The following is a 16,144-nucleotide window of genomic DNA, read 5'->3' as shown; positions in this document are numbered from 1 at the left end:
GCAGGGACCTGCTCTCCTGGAGGAGCCAAGGCTCCCTCCTGCCTCCCCCTTCTCTCCTGGCCACCACGAGGAGGTTGAGGGCATAGAAAAATGACCCCATGTCTCAGTAATCAGCTGGGAAGTCAGGAAAAAGCAGGAAGCCACCTGAGGAGAGGCAGAGGGGTGATGCCAGTTCTTGTCAGTCCCTGGCATTTTAATATTGCCCTAAAAATTCCATTTTTCTGCTTCATCTGGGAGAAACCCTTAAAAAAACCCTTTTTGTCCCCACACAGCCCAGCTTCACACAAATCCCACCACTGCCAAGCCCCTCCCAACCCCCCCAAACCAGGAGAGCCCTCCCAAAGCCAGCAGGGAAAAGGCTTTTGGGACATGGCCTCAAACCCTGCACACAGCAGCTCAGGACATCACACACTTCCCCTCCCAGCAGGCTGGCAAACGGCTGCCAGGATCTCAGGGAGCTTTTTCATCTTTAAAAGGCATAAAAGAGAACAAAAGGCAGAAATCCGTGTGCAGCACACCCAGATCTCACGGGGCTAATGAGAACTCCAGCTCCTGGGCTGGAGAGAAGCTCAGCACCGCTGAAATCCCTCTGGCATTTGTTATCCCTGTGTTTTGGGAGCAGATGGATCCATGCTGGGGTCTGTGCCTGACCCACAGAGCAGCTCCAGAGGCTGTGGGAGGGAGCCAGGGAATTCCAGGGAATGGTCTGTGGCACAGGCTGGGGGGATGAGGGATGCCCACCCTGCCCAGTGCCCATCCCTGGGGCAGAAAGCACTGGCCAGGGCTGGGTGACACAATGGGGACAATTCCTGGCACAGGAAGGAGCTGGAGCTGCTGGAGAGATCCAGAACTGGATCCAAGGGCTGGAGCCCCTCTGCTCCAGAGCCAGGCTGGAGAGCTGGGGGTGCTCAGCTGGAGAGGAGAAGCTCCAGGGAGAGCTCAGAGCCCTTCCAGGGCCTGAAGGGGCTACAGGAGAGCTGGAGAGGGACTGGGGACAGGGGATGGAGGACACAGGGAATGGCTTCAAACTGAAAGACAGGAAATTTAGAATTAAACATATGAAAGAAATCCTTCCCTGGGAGGGTGGGCAGCCCTGGCACAGGTGCCCAGAGCAGCTGTGGCTGCCCCTGGATCCCTGGCAGTGCCCAAGGCCAGGCTGGACAGGGCTGGGAGCAGCCTGGGACAGTGGGAGGTGTCCCTGCCATGGCAGGGGTGGAACAAAGTGAGTTTTAAGCTCCTTCCAGCCCAAACCAGTTGATAAATACAAAACCTGCCCAGTGCTAAGTGCAGCATCTTTGGAGATCTGCAGCGTTTCTGTGCTGAGTGGATTTCAATTAAAGCCATCACAAAGGGACAGGGCCTCTCTTCCCGTCGAAATCACAGCAGCAGATCAGAAGGAACAGGAAAATTATTTTTAAACTCTCTACCTCAGATGGTGGAGAGCCCCATCCTCTTCCACTGAGCGGAAAAACAAATTAATTGATACAGGTCAAACCAGAGCACCACTCTCAATTATTCCCCAGTAATTATCCCCATTAAAATTTAAACACACACAAAACAAACTCGGTACGGTTTTGCCTCAAGATTTGCAACACAGGAAACCCATCTTCTAGAAAAAGAAATTTAATAGTCAGCTCCCAATAACATCCAGATGTCCAGACAGGTCTCATTTATATAAAAAATTGTTCAAAGCACAAATAAAAATGAGCTGCCAGCACACACATGTGCAAATTCCCAACTTGAGGAAACTAAAATCTCTTTATAATATTTTATAGCATCTTTCCTCCACACACAGAATATCCCTTACAAAAGCACTGGTGTGCAGCCTAAATAACACAAGATTCCCATTCAACACCCTGGGAGGATGAGAAATCTGATTTTATTCTCATTCTAAACACTGGGAATGGAAGAAAGCTGAGCAAACTCCTTTTGGAAAATACTTTCTCAAAGGAAAATGCATGTGGAGTGAAACCAAAAGTGCTGGTTAATTTGAGCTGAATACAGTAAATGGCCTCAGCCAGGAAAAATGAGGAGCTGAAGGAGTAATCAAACATTTCCTTTCAGTGTTTGCTCAATTAGGTGGTTCAAAATAGTGCTTTATCTTGGCTAATTCTCCATGAGTCAGCAAAAATGAGCTTTTAAATTTATATATAAAGCCAGAAAAATGGAGCAACAGCTGATTTTCACACCTTGTGAGAAAAAGTAATGAGAGAAGTACCCAGGTCCACCGAGCATGCTGAGCTGATTTTCCTCAGGTTGTTCAGCAAAAGTGAAAATATCAGGCCAAGCTCTAAAAATCAGGATCAGAGGGATACCTGGAAGCCCCTGGAGTGCTCAGCCCAGCCCTGGAGTGTGGCAAGCACATTTCTCTCACTCTCAGGATTTTTCATAGAAGTGCACAGAGAGAAATGAAAGAGAAAACAATTTCTATTTTTGCTCCTTGTTTTTCCTATGTGGAATGTGTTTGGAGAATTGTTTACCTGGAATGAGGACTTGATTGGATTCTGGTGAGGATTGTTTGAGCCTGATGGCCAATCCAACCCACCTGGGGCTGGGCTCTCAGGGTCATGAGTTGTGTTAGAGTCAAAGAAAGTAGTATGTAGTTTGAGTATCCTCCTTTTATATAGTATATTAATGTATTTTAGCATAGTTACAATAAAGAAATCATTCAGCCTTCTGAATTGAGTCAGACATCGTCATTTCTTCCCATTGGGTTCGCCTGCATTTCCAACACTGGAGCCTCCCTTGGATGGATATCCTGGGTTGGGAACCTGCCCAGGGCCCCAGCCCCAGGCTGTGATCCCTCCCTGCATCCCCGTGCCCTGCAGCAGGGCCACCAGCACTGCTGCCATCCCTCCCAAAGCCCAGGGCTGCCCCGTGCAGGCTGCACACCCATCCTGCTGCCTCTGCTCCTCCCAGCCAAGGGCAGAGCTGGAACAGCCCAGAGAGCTGGAGAAGCTGTTCCAGGAGCTCCCAGGCAGCTCTCATCTCTCCCTTTTCACTGCTTCTCCTTGGAGCTGGTTCCTCTCAGCTGTTCAGTTCATCAGGAGCTTGATTTGGTGGGGAAATGCTGTTCAGAGCAGGCCTGCAGCTGATGGGGTGATGCTTTGGAGCATGCAGAGGAATGCACCGCTCAGAACCTCCCGCTGGCTCAGCTCTGTCTGCTGACCCTCAGCTCAGGTACTGGGGCTTGGGATGAGGGGGCTAAACCTGTTGGAACTCAAAATGTCCCTCAGATATTTTCAGAGGTTCCAGGCCTTGGTCAGAAGCATTTTAGACTCTGGCAAGCAGCTGGAAACAGCTGGGATTTTGAGTTTGAGCCATGGAATGAGTTACCAACTTTGAAGGTGGAACAAGCAGTCACAGAGGATTAGATGGTATAGTAGAAGTAATTACAAATTAGAGGGGAAATTTTTTTAGTGTTGTACAGGGGGGGTTTAACACCTGTACAGGGGGGTTTTACTTTGTACAGGGGGGTCAGAAGTTCTAAGATGGAGGAAAGTGGCCCTGATCCTGTTCTTCCTCCTTCTTCTTCCTTACCTCCATATTCTTGGTGATGCTGGCACTTATGGATTGGTTTAGAGTAGAAAAGCACATTGTAACATAGATAATAGGTATTGGGGAAAATCTGTAAACATATAATACGTAATATATCATATAAAAGATAGCAGCAGCCCTGGGTGGGGAGAGAGACGACGAAGACACCAGGCAGTGAGGGTGTCAGGAGTGTGTGTGTGTCTCTGCCCGGGCCGCTGACCAAACAGCCGCAGCGGGCGAAGACAATCTTTTAGATAACCAGCAATAAACTGCCTTGAGACCGAACAACAAGAGGCTGCGGAGTTTTTCTTTGGAAGCACGGGTTGGAGGAGAGACTTTACCACCACACAAGACCCCTGAATCAATCCCGGGGTTCTCACAAAACCCAGAGAGCACACATAAAAATGAGCTGCCAGCACACACACCTGCAAATCCTCAACTGGAGGAAACTAAGAGAAGGGCAAAGCACTGATGCCCTCCCTGCTTCCCCAGGACCTCCAGCTTGGCACTCTGGCACAGGAGGCCACAATTCCCACCCTGGGGAGCACATCTGGGCTCGCTGCTGCCAAAATGGGCTCCTTGTGCTGGGCCAGGGGAGCAGGAGAAGGGGCTCTGCTCCTGAAAGGGCTGCAGGGAGTGCAGAGTGAAAGGAATGAGGGAGGCATCTTCACACACAAACTGGGGCTGCTGGTCTGCTGAAAGAAGCAATGGAAGGAACCAGAAATTCCAGAGGAATGCCCCTGACTGGCACAGACTGTTCCTCACCCAAGGCTGTGCTAAATCCCTGGATTTAGAGAAAAATAACAGAGACACAAGGAAAAAGAAAATGGGGGGTACATATTAAAAAGGGAGTCTGTATTTAGGTGATTTGGGAAGTCTGAACATCTCAAGTACCTCAGGTAGTGGGGAAAGAGGGAGAGGGAGAGGAGCTGCTCCCCTAGAAGGGATTCAAAGCTCCCAGCCACTGATAAGCAGGTCCTCTTTTAAAATGCAGCACTGCCCTAAAATCCAGCAGAGCTCAGCTCTGAAGTTTGCTCTCCTGACTCCAAAATCTGAGCATGAGCTGCAGGAAGCTCCTGGGGAAGTTGTGTCCCTTCCCCTGGAGCTGTTCTCTCTGACATAAATCCCCTCAAACCATCAGGGGGTTATCAAAGCAGTTACAGCCTCACCCTGCAGCAGGACACCCCCACTCCTGTCTGGTTAAACACCAAACCAGGCCAGGAAGAGGCTTCAAACAGGACAAGATGTTCTTATCTTGTTCCTGCAAGAAAAATCCCTCAGCTCTCCAATCTGGCCACCCAAACCAGGAATGAATCCTCAGATTGGAGAAAGGTTGTTCTCCGTCATCAATTTTTAGACTGGGTCAGTGTCTGTTTAGGGGTTCCCATGTCCCTGTAAGTAACAGCATTCCCAGTCAGCCCTCGTGGAATCTGCACGTGGCATCTGGGACAGGGTGAAGGACATCCTACAGCCCCTGCTCACCCTGCAGCTCCCAGAGCCAAAATCAGGATCAACTTTCCCTGGCTGGTTCAGTTGTGGAGATCAGGAGTCCCCAGGGACAGGGCAATGAAACACCTCCTCTGTGCCCACTGACAATGGGTAAAATGACCCCATAAAATCACATTAAAATCCTGCAGCAGCCTCTGCTGCAGCCACCAAATAGGACCAGCCCTGAGATCTACAACATTAAAAAATTGCAATGTCTACTCTAAAAGCAGGAGAAGTTAAAAGAAGGTAGCACAAAACCCATCAGGAGCAGAAGGAAAACGAGAAGGGAACCAGCTGGTTCTTGGTTTGACCCCATTGGGATAATTGGGTAACCCTGGGGATAGTCAGAAGGTGCTGCAGCACACAAGTGGAACACTCCAACAGCTTCCCAATTCCAGACTGGTGCCTGTACACCTGCACTGGGATCCCTGTAATCCCAGGGGAATGAAGTTAGCACAGCTGTGAGCATGTGGGTTGTAAGATATGTGTGTATTCTACTGCCATCTGTCAGAGCTGGGGCAGTTCTCCTCTGTTCACTGGGCACTTTTCTTCATCTCTCCCACAGCCAATCCTCCCTCCAGGAGATCTCTGCTGTTCATGGCCACTGAGTGTCCCTGCATGGCTGAGAAAATTCCATCATCCATGGGGAGAGGCTCTGCCCAGGGGAGGAGCTGAGCATTCCTACCTGGATACAATCTGACCTGGGAACAGCACAGCAGCCTCTGCCCCTGCATTCCCAGAGGAGCAGCTTTCTTCCCACTGCATTCCCAGAGGAGCAGCTTTCTTCCCACTGCATTCCCAGAGGAGCAGCTTTCTTCCCCACTGCATTCCCAGAGGAGCCCAGGCCCATCTCCCCCAGCCCTGGAGCTCCAGAGGAAAACTCCCCCCTTGTGCAGGATCCTGCTCCAGCAGAAGCACAGCTGGTGCTGCAGGAGACCTGCTGGGACATCCCAACCTCTCCCAGGCAGGACCTGCTGGGATGTCCCAGCCTCTCCCCGGCAGGACCTTCTGGGATGTCCCAACCTCTCCCAGGCAGCTCCTGCTGGGATGTCCCAGCCTCTCCTAGGCAGGACAGAGGCAGGGAGGCGGTGCTGGCACCCCTGGGGCTGTGCAGGGATGTCCCAGCCTGGCGGGGCAGAGGCAGAGCTGGGCTCCAGCTGGCTGGAACTGGGCCAGGCTGTGCACACAGCCAGGCCAGCAGCAAAATCCCTCCTGCAATTCAGGATCAAGGACAGGAAGGTGAACTCAGGGTCCTCATAAAACAGGAAAGCTGGACAGGACAGAATGCACGATCAAACCAATATGGTTAATGCTACGTTCTCCCTTTATTAGAGAGAAGATGGCAGCTTCTATACACTTCTATATGGTTTACAGTTTACAAAGGCACTCTGATTGGCACGCTAACATTGTTTACCTTGGCCTTAAGGTGGTCAGGCTTTTCACACTGCAGCTCTACTCTAATTCACACTCGGATAGCTCATTGCTTTGTAGTCACCTTAACATCATTTCTAACTGCGCCACAACTGATTTCTCACTGCATCAAAGGCTCCCAGGCCCCACCAAGGCCGCTTATCAGGGGCCTGGTCTGAGGGGCAGCTCAACTCTCACTCCAGACATAAATCATGCCCTCTCTCTCTCAGAAATTCTGCAACAGGAGGGGAATTCAGCAAGCACAGGAGCTCCCACAGAACCAGCCACTGGTTCCATGTGCAAGGACCCAAACCTGGCTCCCACCTGAATCCTCTGCCCCTGAGTGAGGCTGCAGCTCCTCGAGGCATCCCTGGGCAGATGGAGGATGGAGGGAGCTCTGCTGCTCCCCAAAACCTCCTGCTCCCCTTTCCTCATGTTCCCATCACCTCAACGGGCAGCACATGGAATCCAGGGATGGTTTGGGTTGGAAGAGATCTCAGAACTCATCCCACCCACCCTTGCCATGGCATGGACACCTCCCACTATCCCAGGTCACTCCAAGCCCTGTCCAGCCTGGCCTTGGGCACTGCCAGGGATCCAGGGGCAGCCACAGCTGCTCTGGGCACCCTGTGCCAGGGCCTGCCCACCCTCCCAGGGAACACTTCCCAATTCCCAATATCCCATCCTGCCCTGCCCTCTGGCACTGGGAGCCATTCCCTGTGTCCTGTCCCTCCATCCCCTGTCCCCAGTCCCTCTCCAGCTCTCCTGTAGGCTCTGGGAAAACATGACCATGAACCACCACAGGACGTTCATCCCCAAGGTTGCTCAGAGCACAAGAAAGGAAAATATTGATTGGAAGTGGCTGCAGATTTTCTGGAAGAATGGTTTTCTGACAGAAAATGACAATTTGATCATATCAAAACTTCCTGCTGGAAGGGGTCAAACTTAGCAAAAGCTCATTTAGGAAAACAGTCACAATCTCTCTGATTGGGTTAAACACACTTGTTCTTGTTTTGAAAACATGTTTCTTTTCATTTTATCAAGATTCACGCCAGAAATAAACTCTAAAAACAAAATTAAAATATTTTTATCCCCACCTAAACAAGCCATTCTCCTTGGAAAATTCTGACTTCAGCTTTCCATAAAGAGATTTTTTGATGCTGCAAAATATTTTTGGCATGGTGGGATCTCCAGGTTCTGCCCTGACTTTGAACCTGTGTGAGTACTTTTTACCCAAGAAGATTAATAGGATGAATAAATTATATACAATATATGCAATAATATACATTTTTATATACAATTATATACAATTATATGCAATAATTGTTTTAATTTCTAAACTGAGATTAGTTGTAATCACCCCTCTTAATGAGAATGGGGGAGTCGGAGGAAATCTTTGGTGTGTTCTGTGGAAATATTATTTTATTTGGTAGTTTTGGGGATTTGTTTTTCTTTTTTGGGTGGGGTTAAGGTATTGGCTACAAATCAAGGTCCTGGTCCAAGAGACTGGAAAAAATCTCTCCATTCCATCAGACCCAGCTGGGATGCAGAGTGTGACCTGTCCCCATGGATGGGTGGCAGTGACATCCTTGATTTTTCCAGGTTGGAGCCCCCCATGGGAGCACTGGGGGCTTCTTCTTCCTGATCTTACCAAAACAGAGCAAAAAAACTGCAGTGTGAATAGCAACCAAAATTAGGCAAAAAATCTGAGCAGCAGATCCACAGCAGAGTTGATGTTCTAACTTCTCCTGATTTTAAAGTATCCAGGAGCCAAGCCTTTCGTGGATGCTGGCTGCAGATATTATTTCTCTGTTCTTTTCCCTGGTTTTCACTCCGTTTCTCCTCTCCCCTGTCATCACACACTTGATTTCATTCACCAGCGCCTTTGCCTTATTCCCTCTGGTACTCTGAAGGCATTTCATTTCATTTCCATTTTTTCAGACATTAAAAGCATTTCTTTTGAATTCTGGTGCCTTCAGCACGTGAAATGAGCCTCAGCTGCACTGAAAAAACCCCAGCCTGATCTCGTTACACGCCTGTTCTTCAGCAGGGATCAAGAGAAAGGGGGAAGCAGCTGCCTCTCAAATCCCCCCTGCATTAAACACGCTCCAAGTTCAAAAGCTGAATGCAGAGGACACAGCTCCAGGTGCAAACCCTGCTGCTCCTGCTGCTTCCTGGGATTCAGGGCTGGACACGAGTGCTGCAGCCTGCACTGATTTTTAACGGTGTGGTGTGACTGACACAACATCATGGAATCAAAGAATGCCCTGAGCCGGAATGGAAACTTTACGACTTCTCTTCATCTGGCATCAACAAGAAACACCTTATTAATTAAAGAATTACTGATAAGAAAATGACCGAGTTGTCATTTAAATGTCCATGGTATTGACAGCACTGAAGTTTTCCTGAATCTTGCAGAGGGTCTTGGCTTCACCTGCAGTTTGGAGAATCCACTGCTGATTTTAAGAGGCTGAAGATTTTTGCCACCCTCGTCTGTGTCTCGATGGCTCTGCCTTTGGAGGGACTTCCTATCAGTCCTTCCATTCTGAGTCAGGAATGCTGGAAAAATTTTGTGTGTGATGCCCAGAACTCTCCTCATTCCCTACTTGACAGAATCACAGAATATCCTGAGCTGGAAGGGACCCCAAGGATCACCCAGTGCCATCCCTGGCAGCGCTGGCCAAAGGCTCCTGGAGCTCTGGCAGCCTCGGGGCCGTGCCCATTCCCTGGGCAGCCTGGGCAGTGCCAGCACCTCTGGGGGAAGAACCTTTCCTGCTCTCCAGCCTGAGCTGCCCTGGCCCAGCTCCAGCCGTTCCTGGCTCCTGTCCCTGTCCCAGAGCAGAGCTGGAGCTGCCCCTGGGGAGGAGCTGCAGCCCCCGGGGAGCTCTGCCCTCAGCCTGCCTCAGCTGAACCATCCCAGTGCCCTCAGCTGCTCCTCATGGGCCCCTCCAGACCCTGCACCATTTTCTTAACTCTCCATCAGCTTTAGATCTTTCTTCTAAAGGTGGAGCCAGGGGCATCCAGAGCAGAGGGAACTCTGTGCACCCACACCTCCAGCAGGCGAAGCAGAGCCACCACCTCATCTCCTCCAAACAGACCCCCATTCTTGCAGATCTCTCTGGGACAAGGAAGGAAATTCCTGTCCTGGTTGGAGGCACCTTCCCACCTCAGGGATGTGGTTCCTAATGCAGCTCAGCTCAAGTGACGTTGAGACAGAACTAAGCCAAGCTGCTCCACTTCTTCTGCAGTGAGCCAGAAGCCTGCTTTGGATCTGGGCTTGGGTGGTCTGATTTTACCTTCTCCTATTCCCTGGGAGGGTGGGCAGGCCCTGGCACAGGGTGCCCAGAGCAGCTGTGGCTGCCCCTGGATCCCTGGCAGTGCCCAAGGCCAGGCTGGACGGGGCTTCGAGAAACCTGGGACAGTGGGAGGTGTCCCTGCCATGGCAGGGGGTGGGATGGGATGAGCTTTAACGTCCCTTCCAACACAAAACATCCTATGTTTCCCGGTTTCAGAGGGTGAGCATTTCCCCATGATTTTCTATAATATCACCTCCTAGAGGGAATAGGATCTGTGTCTGCAGCACTTTGCACAGCAAAACCCCCTGTACCTGAGCAGCCTCAGCATCCCAACCCATCTTGCACTACAAACACGTCCTGATCATGGCCTGGAGCTGGGCCAGGGCAGCTCAGGCTGGAGAGCAGGAAAGGTTCTTCCCCCAGAGGTGCTGGCACTGCCCAGGCTCCCCAGGGAATGGGCACGGCCCCGAGGCTGCCAGAGCTCCAGGAGCCTTTGGGCAGCGCTGCCAGGGATGCCCAGGGTGGCATGGGTGGGCGTGCAGGGACAGGAGTGGCACTGGGTGATCCTGGTGGGTCCCTTCCAGCTCAGGATATTCTGTGATTCTGTGCCCCAAACACCACAAGCAGTTAATGCTCTGGGCAGTGGCAGCTGCCCCATATGGATCCCACAGAGCCCTCCTGGCTGTGCTCCCCATTGCTGAGCAGGAATTCCACAGCACCGGGAGCAGGGTGTGAGCAGGAGCCGGCTTAGCAGGGCTCCAGGGAAGCAGACAGCTCCTGTGTAATCCACACAACAAACCAGGCAGCTCTTCCCCTGGGGATTGCTCAGCACTGGCGTCTCCCTTGTGTGTGCAGTGACACACAGAAACTGCACAGCCCCGTTGGCCCTCGCTTACCCCAGCAGCTTTACAGGTTCTTTGGGATTTAGGGCTTATTTTAGCTTTTATTCTAAAGTGAAAAAGCACCCGACCAAAAGAAAACAACCCCCAAAATCATTAGACTGAGAACTATCAGCCGTGATTAACAGAGAAGAACAACAAAGGAGCTCCCAAAACACAGGAGCTGGGAACAATCTGGGGGAGCTCTGCGAAAGGAAAACTTTTCATCAGGCTCAGCATGGCACTGAGCCATCCCTCTGATCCATCCTTCCCCTCTCTGCCACACCAAACACCCCAGTGCAAGGTTTGTTTTCACCACCAACCACCAACTTTCATGATTAGCAATAAACCAGGAGCATCTACTGCTCAAACAAGCTGGGGGAGAGCAGCAGATGCTGCCAAGGCCTCGGGGTCAGCCCCTCGTGCCCCCAGTACAAGGTTGGGGTTTCACCAGCAGCTCCCCCAGCACCCGACATCCCTGCCAGTGGATCAGGATCAGCTCCTCTCCCCCAGCCAGGCAAACCTGCAGACATGAATTGCCTTGTCCAGGGTCATGTAAAAAGCCACTGGAAACCTGGGAGAAGAAGCCCACTTGGTCCCTTCCATGTGTTTGTCCAGTGGATCACGGTGCCACATCACTGAGGTCCCCCAGGAGGGATTTGGGACGGGTGCTCCACTCTTCAAAACACTTAAACCTGTGCTCAGGGCTGAGCTTGGGCTCAAGGGTGGTTCTCAAGGGAGGTTAACAGGGAGGTTCTCAAGGGCTTGTCCAAGATCCAGCTTCCACAATGACCAGGAGATGGAGGGCAGTGGTGGCCGTGAGCACTGGGGAGCTGCGAGGTCTCACACTCCCATAGCCCTGGCTGTCGCAGCGAGGCACGGGGGTACAAATGCTGCAGCCTTCTTCCAAGTAAGGCCATGAGAGCAGCCATTTAAATCCATGCCCACACCCCACAGCTAGCTCTGAAATGTAAATTTTAAGGAATTTAGAGATTTTAGAGGAGCTAAGATTTTAGTTAGAAATAAGCCTTATTAGAGTTAATTAAAATAAATGAGTAGGCCTTGATGAAGTTAAGAGCTAGTAGTTAACTAATAATTGATTGCTTGTCAGCACAATGTTTAGTTAGCTGGGTTTATAATGAAGAATATAGAAACTATATTAAAATATCTTTTAGGAACATAAGACAATTGTGGGCCTCCTCTGTTCTGAAACCAACTGAAGACAAGGAATGGGAGTTCTACCAAGAGTTCATTTGTCATATTTGCATTGAAAAGGTAGAAAGTCAGAAGGAGGAAGACTTCATTTACTTCCTCATTTTGGGACCCCTCCCCATGGAAGGGACACCAACCCATTTCAAGGGACAAACCACGCCTGCTGAATGGCTTTTGGAGTGATTAGCGTACAAAGCGAGGAATGGGATGTACCAAAATGATGAATATGCATTTGTATTTTGGGTATTCAATACTAGTATGGATAAAAGGGCTCTGTAATCACCTGGAAGCTGCGGTGTGGATTTGGGAGCTATCCCACACGCAATAAACACACACTTTCTAACTTTAAACTGCTCGAGAGTTTTTGTCCGTCACAGTTGGATATCGGTACTAGATCAATATCCATATTTTTTTAATAAATCAGCTCAGCAGAGGAAGGACAGGAAGGGTCTTTGTATGATGTATTCCACTGAGGCTTGTTCCAAAGCACACCAAAGAGATCGGGGACAAAGACAGAACCATGTGCTGTGCACAGAGTTGGGTATGGGGTCAGTGACCTGTGGGTCAGTGAGGGCACAGGGCGGGCAGAGGGCAGGGCAGCAACCTGTGGGGCAGTGAGGGATGAGCAATTGGGGTGGGCAGTGTCAGTTGGCCCGTGGGGGAGGCGATCTAATGTAGATTTGCAATAGTGCTGCAGAGCACCATGGGCTGAGTGCTTCTCTCAGCCTAGGTGGGCAAACTCTGTGATATATTCTTCCAAGGCAAGGCCCTGGGGATTTCCCTATTTCCCTCGGGGGGAAGGATTCCGAGGATCCTACAGCTGCTCTCGCTGGGCAAAGCCCCAAATCCCCCGCTGGATCCCACATCCATGTCCAAGCTCCCTCTGCTGTCCCTTGCCCATGTTACATTCCCCACATCCCCCCGCAGCCCCACCAGGGCAGGCAGGTGTCCCCAAAGAACAGCCCCACCCCAAACAGCTCACCCAACGCTCCATCAGCCCCACAAATCCCCTCTGCTCCCAGGGCAGTGGGAGGACGCAGGCTCGGAGGCAAAGCCATGTTTCCTTGGAGCCTCTGCGTCCCCAGTGGGCCGCAGCTGTCTCCGCGTGGGAAATGGCCCAAAAGGAAGGCTCAGGTTCCTATTCTTGAGGAGCCTAAAGACAGCACACGGCTTCCCCCGGCTCCACAGGCTCCACCAGTGCCCGCCTCGCCTGGGGAATGATTCGTCTCCATCTCCCGAGGATTCTTCTGGTAAGTGCTGCAGATCCACCTTGGGATGACAGAGCAAAACTAGCAGCAAACCAATCTCGTCACTTCGTCACTTCTATTTTTTCCCCCCCACTGAAAAAGCCATAATTTCAGGATTGAGGTATCAGAATCACAGCTAAGGACGAGCTGGCTCCTTATGCAGAGATTTTTTTTTTTTTTTAAATCTGTTTTCAGCTGACAACGTTAAAGCTGCCACCCATAGATTTATTGGGGGAATTTATGAGCCAGTGAGGAAAGCCACCAAAAAAGGAGGAAGCAGGATCCATTCCAAATCTGGGGACAAGGAACATGTTTCAGTGGGATTGAAAGGTGTTAAAGCCAGTAAGCCAGAGAAAAAGCATCACGAAATAAATACAGATACCCTCTAATCCCTAAATACTCTGTCTGGAGGACACAGAGAACTGTGCTGCAAACTCAAAGCAGTAACTCCTAAAGGGCAGCCAGACCTGCTTCCCTGACTGATAAGGAAAAAGGATGAAAGCAAGGGAGCAGCAGGACAAGTTAAACAAAAACAAACACGTGGCATGGCATTTATAAGGGGAAAAAATAAGAATGGTTTTCCTTGACTGGGACTTTCTTTCCAGTTGGCCCAAGTGAGGGAGGCTCTGCCCAAGCCTGGGGATTGCTGGATCCACCACCACGCTCCAGTGTCCAACATCCCCACACCTGGAGAGGTTCCCTGCCCTGAAGATGCCCACACCAGCATCTGTGGTGCTTTTCTGTGCCCACCCCCACGGCAGGAATGATGAACCCATGAAACAGCTCAAGGCACGTGAGAAGGAAAGGCCAGGGGTTGTCACCACCTCTGCTAAACATGTCCCCACAGGGGCATCCCCCTGCAGTGGTGACAAGGGACACGCTCACCCCTGTCCTCCCACAGCCACCTGAGGGACAAAACAAACCTTGGCAGGGCCACAGATCCATGACAAAGAGAAAAGAGAAGAATAATGGAATCACAGACTGGTTTGGGCTGGAAGTGACCTTAAAGCTCATCTCATTCACCCCTGCCATGGGCTGGGACACCTTCCACTATCCCAGGTTGCTCAGAACTCCATCAACCCAGCCTTGAGCACTTCCAAGGATGGGAAGGAACAAAATTGTTTTTAAGTTCAAGAGGCACATTCGCAGTTCATCCGATTTTTATGTGTGTGTGCCTATATATATGTATAAAATTTATATATATCTATATATCACAGACACACCATTTTTTACATTTTTTTAAATTCAGCTCCTGGGCAAACCAGGCAGTTTATTATTTTTATTTCTCTCCCCAGCACACACAGGAAGCTCAGCAAGAACCAAGCTGCACACAGGCAGTGCTTCATCTGCAAAGGCATCCCCCTCCCTTAAATCCTTTAAAAAATCCCCAGAAGGGAATCATTTAGTAAAGAAAACAGAAATTTGAGGTCACAGCACGGTTGTCAGAAAGGCAGGGGAGGGCCAGGGGAGGTTCTGCTGGGGAAGTGCAGACGGGAGCTGAGCCCCAGCTCACGTTTCTCAGGGACAGCAGGGCAGCCTGCCTTGGATAATCCAAACCCTTTTCCAGGTCCGTGAGAACACAGCACTGATGGGAAGAGCTGGCAGGAGGCAGAGCTGCGGCCAAGTGAGAAATAAGAACCAGAACACCTGGCTGCAGAAATGGTCTAAAACATCCCCAAATAATTAGCTCCTCAGCATTATCCCTTTCAGCAGGAATGACTGGAAATGAATTGGTATTTAACAGCGACTCAGAGGCTTTAACACTGCAATATTTTCAAGCTGGGAAGAGGGAAGGGGGCTGTTGCTCTAAATTTCCGCCAAGTTCTCAGGGGCTGGGTTAACAGAGCAGTAAAAATGAAATAAATTAAAAAATAAAAAAAGGTTGAATTTGGAACATGCAAGCAAAAGAATTTATGGGAACTTATTTAAGGCTCAGCTCAGTGTGGGTTCCAGCAATGGGCAGTGCAGGGGGGCTGTGACAAACGCCCCACGAGGTCACAGCAGGGCTGGAGATGGGACAGGGGGAGTGCCAAGCAAAGGCTGTGGCAGAGCCTGTGCCAGGCTCACTCAGCCCTTGGGGGGCAGAAGTACCAAAGCCCAGATCCAAAGGGACGTGGCAGTGAGGGACAGCACTGACAAGCAGAGCACAGCCCTCCCCACAGAGCTGCTCCTGTGGGGTTTGCACCTGGCAGCTCAAATTCATTTTGGAAACGCTTCCAGCAGTTCTCCAGCCCAGCCAGGCCTTCAGCCACTTGCCCTTCATGGTGTCTGCCTTTATCAGAAGGAAACCTCCCACAGCTACTCTGCAAAATTGTTCTTTAAGTGAGGCCCAGATTCTCCTCTTTCCTAGGAAACAACCTGTGGAAGGGTCCTCCAAAATCCACCATGAAATCAACACCTCCAATATCCAATATCCATCCCACAGCATCCTCATCTTCCCCTGGACAGAGCTGGTGGGACAGGAGCATTCCACCTGCTGCTGACCTTAAAACCCCAAACAAAGGAAGGGAAGACCAGGGGGCAATTAATACGGAGGAATTCATTTCTTTAGCAGCTCTGGCTCCATCAGGCATGAAAGTTTAGGATGCTCTCGGGGGAGGGAAGATTCTTGTCTCAAGGCAAACTGGCCTACTCACTCTATTTATAGAGGAGAGGCAGCATTTGAGCCCTGCTGCAGCTCAGCAGAGCCCACTGAGATGCTCTGCTGGTTATGCAAGTGCTCCAGAGCCAGGTTTGTCCCCTGGCCCAGCCCCACGAGGAGCTGCAAGGGCCATGAGGTGTCCCATGCAGGGCAGGAGTCCCCATCTGGCACATCCATGGGGACAGCAGCGGGGGAACTCGAGCACAGCACATCCCTCTGCCCCACCGACACAAACTGGGCCTGGAAAAGCAAAACAGAGCATAAAACAGAGATTTTCCTGAAGCCCTCAGCTGGGAAGGACATGGAATGCAAGGGGAAAAGGCAGAAAATGAGGTTGTTTGGAGGCTCCTGTGTTGATGGGAATGGCAACACATTCTGCTCTCTGGTGTCAGTGCCAGGCTTGGGGACACTTCAGTGTCCCCTCATCTCTGGTGG

The 16,144-nt window shown here is 50.8% G+C and overlaps 1 protein-coding gene across 16 annotated transcripts in view; it reads right to left on the bottom strand.

The window, feature by feature from the left end:
* The window catches only part of CACNA1B (calcium voltage-gated channel subunit alpha1 B), a 313,183-nt gene that overhangs the window by 223,458 nt on the left and 73,581 nt on the right, over positions 1-16,144 (bottom strand). The gene's annotated exons all lie outside the window — the stretch shown is intronic.

Source organism: Taeniopygia guttata, chromosome 17 (genome assembly GCF_048771995.1).
Source record: "Taeniopygia guttata chromosome 17, bTaeGut7.mat, whole genome shotgun sequence".
NCBI classification, from domain to species: Eukaryota; Metazoa; Chordata; class Aves; order Passeriformes; family Estrildidae; genus Taeniopygia; species Taeniopygia guttata.
Note: the sequence above shows the minus strand (reverse complement) of the source record. Positions and strands in the feature narration are given on the sequence as shown.